Source organism: Rattus rattus, chromosome 7 (genome assembly GCF_011064425.1).
Source record: "Rattus rattus isolate New Zealand chromosome 7, Rrattus_CSIRO_v1, whole genome shotgun sequence".
In the NCBI taxonomy this organism is placed as follows: domain Eukaryota; kingdom Metazoa; phylum Chordata; class Mammalia; order Rodentia; family Muridae; genus Rattus; species Rattus rattus.
In genome coordinates, this window is record NC_046160.1 from 69604085 (window position 1) to 69613674 (window position 9590).

Here is a 9590-nt window from a genome sequence, read left to right on the forward strand (position 1 = left end):
TATTTTTATTATGTTTATTATAAATAAATGAGTGCATTTTATTATATTTATGCTTTGTTATTATATTATTTTTAGATGGGGTTTCACATAGCTCAAGCTAGCCTTGAACTTGCTATGTAGCTAAGGCTGGCCTGAATTCTTGATCCCCCTGCCTCCACCTTCAGAGTGCTCAGTTTACAGCTATGTGCTGCAGTGCCCAGTGCTGCTACTATTGTTAAAGCAATGAAAATGCAAACATTTTCTCTCCGCGCAACAACTGCCCATCATGTGCCTAGAATATGCCAAACTGCCCAAGTTCTAGAAACAAAAATTAATAAAAGCCTTATTCAATAACTGAGCTTAGAACGTTCGTCTGTTTCCTAATGACAGCAGGTTGTTTCCTGGCTTTCGGTTTTTGTTGTTGGGAGCAGGTTTCCCAGTTTGTTTTCAGTTTTGTGTGTTGCTGTTGTTTAGATTTAAAAGTAGAAAGCGTCCTTGATGTACCTTGGTAGTAGCCAATGTCCTCTCCCCCACCGGAGCTGCCTGCCTTAGGCTCTGTCCCAAGGACCTGGGTACTGGCAGGAGGTAGAGGGGCAGGAACAGTGGCCCTGAGACCCACTCAGCACAAATTCCTCTGTGTATTTTACGTGCTGGGACGTATGCCCATATACATCACACCCTACCTGAGGCCCTTCATGAAATGCTGTTACAAGCATCTTCTCATGTGATGCGCACTGACCATTCATGAGGATGTCCTGTTTATGCCCATCTTATGTATGCTTGAAAGGACCACACAAGAGAAACTGCAAATTAAGGCGAACAATCCCTGCCTTCCAAGTTTGCAGTGAGGAAGACAGGTTATATATGATTATGCTGGAAAGGAAACATAACACCAAGATTCAAGTAAAGAATCTGGACTCTGATCCTTTGGATTCAGATTCCAGGTTTTCTCTGTGACTGGACGGCCTTAGATGAGTTATTCCACCTTTCTAGACTGAGTTCATCATCTACAAATTGAACTTTAATTCGTATGAGAGGCATCTGAGCTGGTCAGTTCCCTGGCTCTCCCACACTCGTGGCCTCAGAGTTGACCCACCGGAAACCCCCACAACCAGGGCCAGCTCTACCCTGGTCCTCAAGGAAGGTGCAGGGCCCACTCTCCCGAGAGTTGCAGTTGGTGAGGGACATGGTCAGTCCTCCCACTCTTGAGACCCTGGCTCCAGCTCTCCTGCTGGCCAGAGATGGTGAAAGACAAGGAAGGGGAGAAGATATCTCTCCCTCATCCTCATGTGTGCCACTGCCCAACAGACAAGAGGCAGGGCCAGCTCTCCTACACTCATGCCCTTCGGGGTGGCTCACCCACAACCTCCACATCCAGAGCCATCTCTACCGTGGTGCAAAGCCTGCTCTTCAAAATGCTGCAGCAGGTGAGGTGCAGGGCCAGCTCTCCTGCTCTCATGACGCCTCCCTATTCTCCTCCAACTCTCCCACCTGCCACTGTTGGTGAAGGCAAAAGGGAAGAGATCTCTCCTTTATCACCACATAGCAAGCAAGAGGTGGGGCTGACTCTCCCACACTTGCTCCTATGGGGCCAGCTTACTGTGCTGCCCAGGCAAGATTCAGGGCCCACCCCACACTTGTATCCTCAGGGCTGGTTCACCAACAACTCCCATGATGTGCTAGTGCTCTCCCAAGTACTACACAGATGGATAGGGGCGAGTTATCTCTCCTACTCACGCCCCCAGGGCCAGCTCTTCCATGATGCCCAGGTGAGGGGTGGAGCCAGTACTGCACAGCCTTCAGCCCAGACCAGGGATGTCTGCCTGGCCTTTGGTGGTAACAGCCCCCGCACACTTCCAGGCCAGGACCCCACCACGGTCCCATGTGGCATTGCCAGCTGCTCACATCAGGCTGCTCCTTACTACCTTTGACTCTCCAGCTCTGCCTCTCTTCGCTGTACCCACATTCTTCTGTTTTTTCCTCTTCTGTTTCTCCACTACTTACTTGCTCCTCTTAGAGGCACCTGGGGTATCTGAGTGTCTGGGTTCATCTCAGGAGTGCTATGTCCCACTTCTGCATTATGGCACCAGGCAGGTATCCGGCATGTATGTTCCCCAGGCTTGGGTGGTGCCCACTGGTGCTCCCCATCCAGGCCCTATGGCGCTGGTCTGGTTATCTTGGGCTCAATTCTCATCCAGCCCTCCCAAGTGGCCTAGCGCGAGAGTCGTCTGCCTCGGGTTCACTTCCTGTCGCTATTCTTCTCGTCTCCAGCTTGCTCCTGGTCCTGGGAGCTGTCTGGGCATATGCAGCACTGGACCCCTGAGGTTGGACTCATGGTTGTCTCAGGCTCACTTCTTCTCAGGGAGTGTTAGGCTGGTAGTCATTCAGAGGTTCACAGTCAGAACATGGAGTATAGACATATCCTCTCTATTCTCAGCCACCTACCGATGTTCATGGGCAGCAGCCACACCCACAATGCCTCTAGGGGCATAGACTTTGATTCTTAAAAGACACGATTTTACAGTGTATCGCTCAGATAGGCAGACCTGCTGATTGAACAACAAACACTCGTATATTTTAGTTATGCTTGGTAGATAATTATGGCAACTGACTTAAACCAAAACCAACAAAACCAGGAATAGGGCCAGTGTTTACAACATGGCTACTATGGTGCTTTCTCATAAATTAGTTTTGTTAACTCAGACGGATGCTGAGGACGTAATTCTGTCTCTATGGATGCTGAGGACATGATTCTGTCTATCCGGAATGTTCTACAGTTACCTTTGCTTCCATACCCCTGGCAGCTTTGGGGTCTAGCATGCACACCCTTTCTGGAAAAAAAAAAAAAAAAAGCTCTCTGAAGCAGGGTAGACTGAAGGCCAGGGGATTGTCTAGGCTTTCTACTAATCTCTGAAGACGAGAGGTAATCCCTTCACAAATATGGGGACAGGGGGCTTCTCTGTGGATGGGAAATAATAAACAGCGAGGGTGGTTTTATTTTTTTTAAATCCTGCTTCTTTCAGCCCTCCTGTCTGCAGTCCTCAGCAATAACTTAGCCCTTGTCTTCCTCTCTGGAGGATTTAAATGGAATGACCTTAATTCTTGCTTTGTTTGCACTCTCTCTTCTAAGAAGCTGCAGTGAAGACCAAGACAAACAGTAGATTAACAGTGGTACCTTTTATGTGGCTGATTCGTTTCAAAAAATATGCTGAAAGGAAACAAAACCCTGAGGGGGAGGAAGACGTGGAGTAGGAGGAGAGCAGACCGCTTAGGCTGGGGAGTTTGAAACAGCCCTTTCCTTGATACCTGGGGAGTTTGAAACAGCCCTTTCCTTGATACCTGGGGAGTTTGAAACAGCCCTTTCCTTGATACCTGGGGAGTTTGAAACAGCCCTTTCCTTGATACCTGGGGAGTTTGAAACAGCCCTTTCCTTCCCAGACTCACAGGTATCAAGCTTCTGGGACGGTGTTTTCTTTGTGTGAAGCCTCTGCCAGGCTAGAATTTATGGTACTAAGCAGGTGACTGGTAAGTGTTTCTAAACCAATATTATTTCACTGCCTAATTTGGGGCTAAGAGGAGAGTTATGCCGGGGATGTATTCAGAAAACATTGGATCCTGGTTCATCTGCCACTCCGTAGAGTAGAGGCTATCGAGTGGCTGACAGCCTCCAAATCAGAATTCCAAGGATGCTGTCATGTGGAGTCATTAAGAGGGGCACAGCTTCTTAGAATCTCCTTCAGCTCCTCTGGATTTAAGGGAATTTGCAGGGAAACTTCCCAGACACCAAGCTATATCCAAATGAAAGCCTCCGCATTACAGTTTGTCAGGGCTGAACGTGTGTCTCTGGAAGGGGGAAAAATGTATGAAGCGACAGAGAAAAACGTCGGGGCATTAGCTTCTATTTCCTTTAAGGGATGGGAGAGTGCTCTGAGATTGTTCCATTCAATTTAAAGTTAAATACAAATGTGAAAGGCTGGGGCGCGTTAATAAGATGATCCACCTGCTTATCATAATAGGATAATTCACAATCTCATTGTCAGAGCGGTGAGGCTCCCGACCAGGTCAGTCATTAAACTCAATGTGTCTCATTCTTTGGTGCCGTTTCACTCAGATTCTCGGCACCACTTGTCTGCCCTTCTTTTCCACTGTGCACCTATCTTGCAAATTTAGTTCCATTAGGTGGACACTTGCATTACTGCGATGCCCGATTCCATCATTTTCAGAGTGCCAAGCCATTTAAAGGCAGTGCAGCCCTTGGCCATATTTAGCCCAAACATTTACACACATCCAAGCTAATTCTTAATCTTTTCAAATAGGATGCGGGGCTTATTTTAAAATTACCTCTTCATTCATGCTCCATGAAAGCACCAAGAAACGCCATCCGTTGGGCTTTAAATCTGGTCCTCAGCTGCTGTTTCCAATTCCTGGCGTTGCCATTAAATCCTAGCTCCAGCATAATTCCCTGATTGACAGTCTCATGTCAAGGCCAAAAAGGTAAGACAGAAACAGCCATTTTTTCTTTTATCTCTCCAAGAAATAAACACTACATGGTGGTGTACTGTGGCTCTTGCTTTCTCAATACAGGTGCTTTTAGATAAGGGTCCCTAACAAAGTCACATTCATAAGAAGTGTGGGTGCTTAAAATGAATCCATTGCTTAACAAAATCTGAGGCACGGGTTATTTTTTCTCCCACACCAAGGATGTGCATCTATCTGAGGAGGCGTCTGTTAATATAATGTAATGAGTTTCTCTGTTGTTGGAGTATTGTAGCTCATACTAGAGCATCCCAACTGTCCAGGATAGAATAGGGTTTCCTTGGACCCTTGATGTACCTGCTCTATAATTTCCTTTTTCTTTCTAGAAGCACACGGGACTATCAGGTCTCTAGCCTCCATGTCATAGGACAAGGTTCCCTGAAGAAACCAATGCCTGAACCCACTTGCTACCCATCCTGAGCAGAGACGGACACCATGAAATCTCCCTCGTCGGTTTTAAAGGATGTGGATCAAACTGCTTCTTGTGCGTTTTACTTAATAAAGCAGATGCCTACTCTCTCCCTTTGGCTTAAGCCTACCTTGTCTCACTGTGTACTAGGAAAAGGAGGAGAGAATAAAAGAAAAAGCCAATGCAGTGGGGCCTGCAGGAGAGAGGGTGTAGACTCCTCAAATGATCACAACTGTGTGATTGTCCTGGGTACACGTCTTTGATAGCCTGCCATTTGTCCCCACTCACCTAGAGAGCCTGTGGATGGCCTGAGAGGTTTGTGTGCGTGTGTGCGTTTTAACAAATTTTCAAAAGTTGCCATGGGGAGAGGATAGCAAGAAAGCTCTTCAAAAAAGAAAATTATTTTCACAGCATCATCACAAGAAAAACACCTGTGCAATAGATATCTCTGAAGGTCGGCTGCAATCTGAACTAATTGGGAGGGAAGGGGAGAGCTCTCCGTTTGCTCACCTCCAGTAATGGGCCTTGGAGAAGTGATCGGTAGCCAAACACTTCGTGCAATGACTGGTTTGGACACTCTAAGCAAAAAGGAAGACTTCTCCAAGCTGCTTCTTGTTCGTGTCACTGAGAGAGGTCACCACCTGCCTTCATCCAATAGTCACTTCTGATCGCTGGGTAGAGATTCTGCTACAGAAGTTATCTCCTGTTGCAAGGACATCAATCTTTCCTGACCCCCCAGCATAAGAGGGGACTTGGAGGCAAGAAGATGATCTCAAATCCTCGAGATCACAGCCAAGGAACATTATTTATAGGCTGTGACTGGAAATCAACGCCAATCTGGGTGAAGGTACTACATTAAGCCAATAACAGACAACAAGCCTGTGACTGTTTTGTATGATGATGAGATTGGCCGAAGCCCCACTGCTGTGAGGAGGAAGGGAGCATGATCCGGGGAGAGCCCGCACTGCTCTTTGAAGAGTGTCTGTTGTGATTGCTAGCTGCTTTCCACAGATCCTTGCTGAATATTATGCCATTAAACAGTGTGAAAGAAAATCAAAATATATGTTTACTGGGTACTAAATAGTAAGTGCCTTTCAAATGCTCTTTAATGGACAGACTTTAAAGTCATCGTAGAGCACCCTCACAATCCAAGAGCAGCGTGCTCCTCTCTGTAAAACACCTCGAGGGGCTGACAAGGGCTGGCTGTGAATTGTAACCGCCTTGCAACTCTGGTCCCTTAAAGGCGTCCATCTTTAGAGAGTGGAAATGCTTTCAGCCATACATACTGGTCTATAGTTTTCATGGAAAAACTGGTGATCTCTCAGTCGTATTTTCTCACAAACGGAGTGACAGTCAATGAGCCATTTAACATAACAGATAGACACACCTCCTCAGGGACCCAGGGAGGGAGGGAGTTTGTGTGCGCAGGTATTTAGACCCATATACCAGGGTCTAAGTGCTACAGAAGACTTGTGGTGCGAAATACAGAAATGATCGAATACATTTATACATGTGCAGTTTCAGAACGTCTCTGAACACGGTGCATCTTTAGTGCTGTGACTCTGACTTCTGAAGATCAGGATGAAATCGAAGGCACTGTGGACCTCAGTACCTCACAGAGGGTGATCACAAATCAGTAGCAAAAAAAAAAAAATAGGTGATATCTCATAGTTGAAATTAAAGGATGAATGATTAACTCTCTAGGAAAGCCTAATGTTGAATCTGTATCTCATTTCTTTGGGGAAAGCTCAAGAGTTAAGAGGTAAACTTTAAAGATGCCATCAAACAGTAGAAAAACACATGGGAACATCCTTTATATTTTTGTGCAAAAGGAGAGACAAAAGCCACAAATATGGAAGAAAACACCGTTATGACTCTATCAAGTCAGGTATTTGGCCTAGAAGGAGCTCAAGCATTCAAGAGACAAATGACGAATTGGAGGAAAAAAACTTGCAACTCATAACACAATCAAAATATACAATTTCCAAAACATGAAAATCAACACTCCTCAAGAAAAAAGAATAAAATATCTATAAAAAGGACTAACTTAAAACTTGACTCTACAGGTCAAAAAGTGACATTTCACATCACTAACAATGAGCTTAAATAATGACAAAATACTGTTTCTTGCTGTCAGATCAGCAAAACTTCAAAAGTTTAATTTATCCGTGGTAAGGATGGAAAGGAGGAGCTGTTGGCGGCGCTGAGGGAGTGCAGATTGGAATAAACCTCCACAGAAGGGAATTTAACAATTTTCATCAAAATTACAAATGCAAATATACTCTTTAACCTAGAAATTTCAGTTCTGGGATTTTATCGTTCACATATTTTTGCATATATAAGATGCAGAAATTACACGAGTTTATTTATAAAAGGGATGTATGGAGGACAGCCCCAATGGCCACCAACAGGGACGAACCAAAGAAACTACAGTGCACCCACATGGTGCAGTGCTGTGCTGTTGTAAAAAGAAGAAATGGAAACAGAAAGATGGATGTGCTCTGGTACAAAGTTACAATTAAATATAACGCTATGGAGAAGCAGCACCCAGCCGCGTGAACAGTATGACGCCAAGTGCATAAAGAAAGTAAGCTAAGACTTATGTTAGCGTTTTCAAGTCTTGCACAAGGAGACTGTGGGAACCCACAAGAACAAACAAACAAATAAAACCCCTAACAGACAGAGGGTATGGAGAAGAGAAAGCTGGACGGACGGGTTTCAAACAAGGAAAGAAATATTTTCACAGGAAACCTTTTTATTCCTTTCTGTTTTCGAGTAATATTTTCACTAATGTTACCCGCTTAAAGCTATGCAGAACTTACTTAATTAAATGAAATAGCTAAATAAAAACTATATCATTCCAAATTTTGGAAAGAAAATGTTTACAGTGAAAGATTATACTATTACTAATGCAAATAATTACTGATTAGGAAGGGTGTGTGTCTAATGAAGCCGTGATGGGAGTGATCAGTGCGGTGTTTACACGAGCCATTATTAATTACCCTACGGTATCGCTCATCATCTGGGGGTGTTACACACGTGCATTTCCTAATCCTAAAAATCACGGAAGTTGGTAAATAGAGACAGGATCGTACCTGTATTATTTATCTCCAAAAAGACTTCTGTCATTTGAATAAAACATCTGTGTAGTTAGCTCTCGAATTAAAAAGGAAATCATCTCTACATCCCCAAAGTAGAATTTGACCATAATGCTATGTGATCACCCAAAGACAATTTACCCAACCACTAATTCTAATTCTGGTCCAGTCTTCACATCTAACGTGGTATCTTCAGGTTAAACAGAACATAAGGTTAAAGCAGTACAGCCTCCCGAGCCCAAGAGCCTACGTGACAATTGCACAGTTAAAAACTATATTTACTCTAAATTGCAAAATGGTGGGTATTGTATGCGATGTGTAAGTTGCAGCAATTGTTCTAGTAATAAATGCAGTACCCAGCAGCATTTCTCATAGACTACCCAGTTCATCATTAGTGCCATTTTGCCTCTTTATAATAATGTGCACTTCCCTTTAGAAAAAGCTTGGTTATTTCTTTGGTTGGGCCTATTTGCTCCTTTTTTATGTGAGATTTTTCAATACTCTGAAATGATGCAGAGCAAAAAAGGTCCATCCACTTCACTTGTGTTGCCTCCTGCGTTACCTAAACCACAACAGAACAATGACAGACAACAGAGCCTTTCTCCTCTCTAACAATTCAGTCACCATGACAACCAGCAGAAGAACGTTGGGCCAGAAAAAAAAGCATTGAGCTTGAGGGACTAGACTAATCAAAAAATGGAATAACATGGCAACAATTACACTGATGAGTGAGAGAGGAGCCGCAGATGCATTCAGACACCTATGGCACCGCGGGCTCCATGCATTCAGCATTTCGTGTTTAGTGTCTTGTGTTTTTGAGAGCAGGTAAATAGATAAGATCGAATTGTGTAACAGAATGTCAGTGCTCTAGTTAAATAGAAAATTCCTTTCCTTTGGCAGTGCTACTTCAAGCGCATTGAAGAGGGTTTAGGGGAGATGAGATTTTGAAGTGAAATGTGTAATAGATACAATATGAGTGCCACAAGGCAATGCTATTTAGTTTTAAAAAAGTAAACTTGGGTTTGTGCCCCTCCCCCTTTCTCAAATATATAGGCGCAAATAAAAAGGAAGATGCCGTGGGTTAGTAGCTGACATGATCTTAAAAATCCAGCTCCACGTCAGAAATATATGGGATTCACATCCCTTAGCCCGTTCCTGGGGTCTATTGATTTCTGTAGACAAAAGCGGGCATTACCATCTTAGCTAGGGTAACCCTCAGGTCTAGAGAAAGTTAAGCAGACAGGGTCACGATTGATTGGTGCTGAGATAACATGCGTGCACCATCACCACCTCCCACCTCCACAGCTGCCTCAATGTACCCCTTAAGAATTCTCTCCTCGCTTTTGAGGGATTTAGTGTAACGGACGTGTTTGCTTCTTTTAAAGGGGCGTTTCTGTTGGCAACGTCTTGACTGCAGATGAGGGTAGTTGAACCATAAGCAAGTTTTGTACACACTGCCTTCTGCCTTAAGTTGTCCTATTTTCTTCTCACTCGTTTTGCATTTTATCCATTTAGTGTGTGTATGAATGTGTGTGCACCTGTAAGGAAGAGGAAGTACGAATGCTACA

At 44.3% G+C, this 9590-nt stretch overlaps 1 non-coding gene across 1 annotated transcript; it reads right to left on the bottom strand.

Moving 5' to 3' along the window:
* Positions 1 to 2343: 2343 nt before the first annotated feature.
* Positions 2344 to 2471, bottom strand: LOC116906469. Its single transcript, XR_004388722.1, has one exon. It is a non-coding gene; the product is annotated as a small nucleolar RNA SNORA17 (small nucleolar RNA).
* Between the last annotated feature and the right edge of the window lie 7119 nt (positions 2472 to 9590).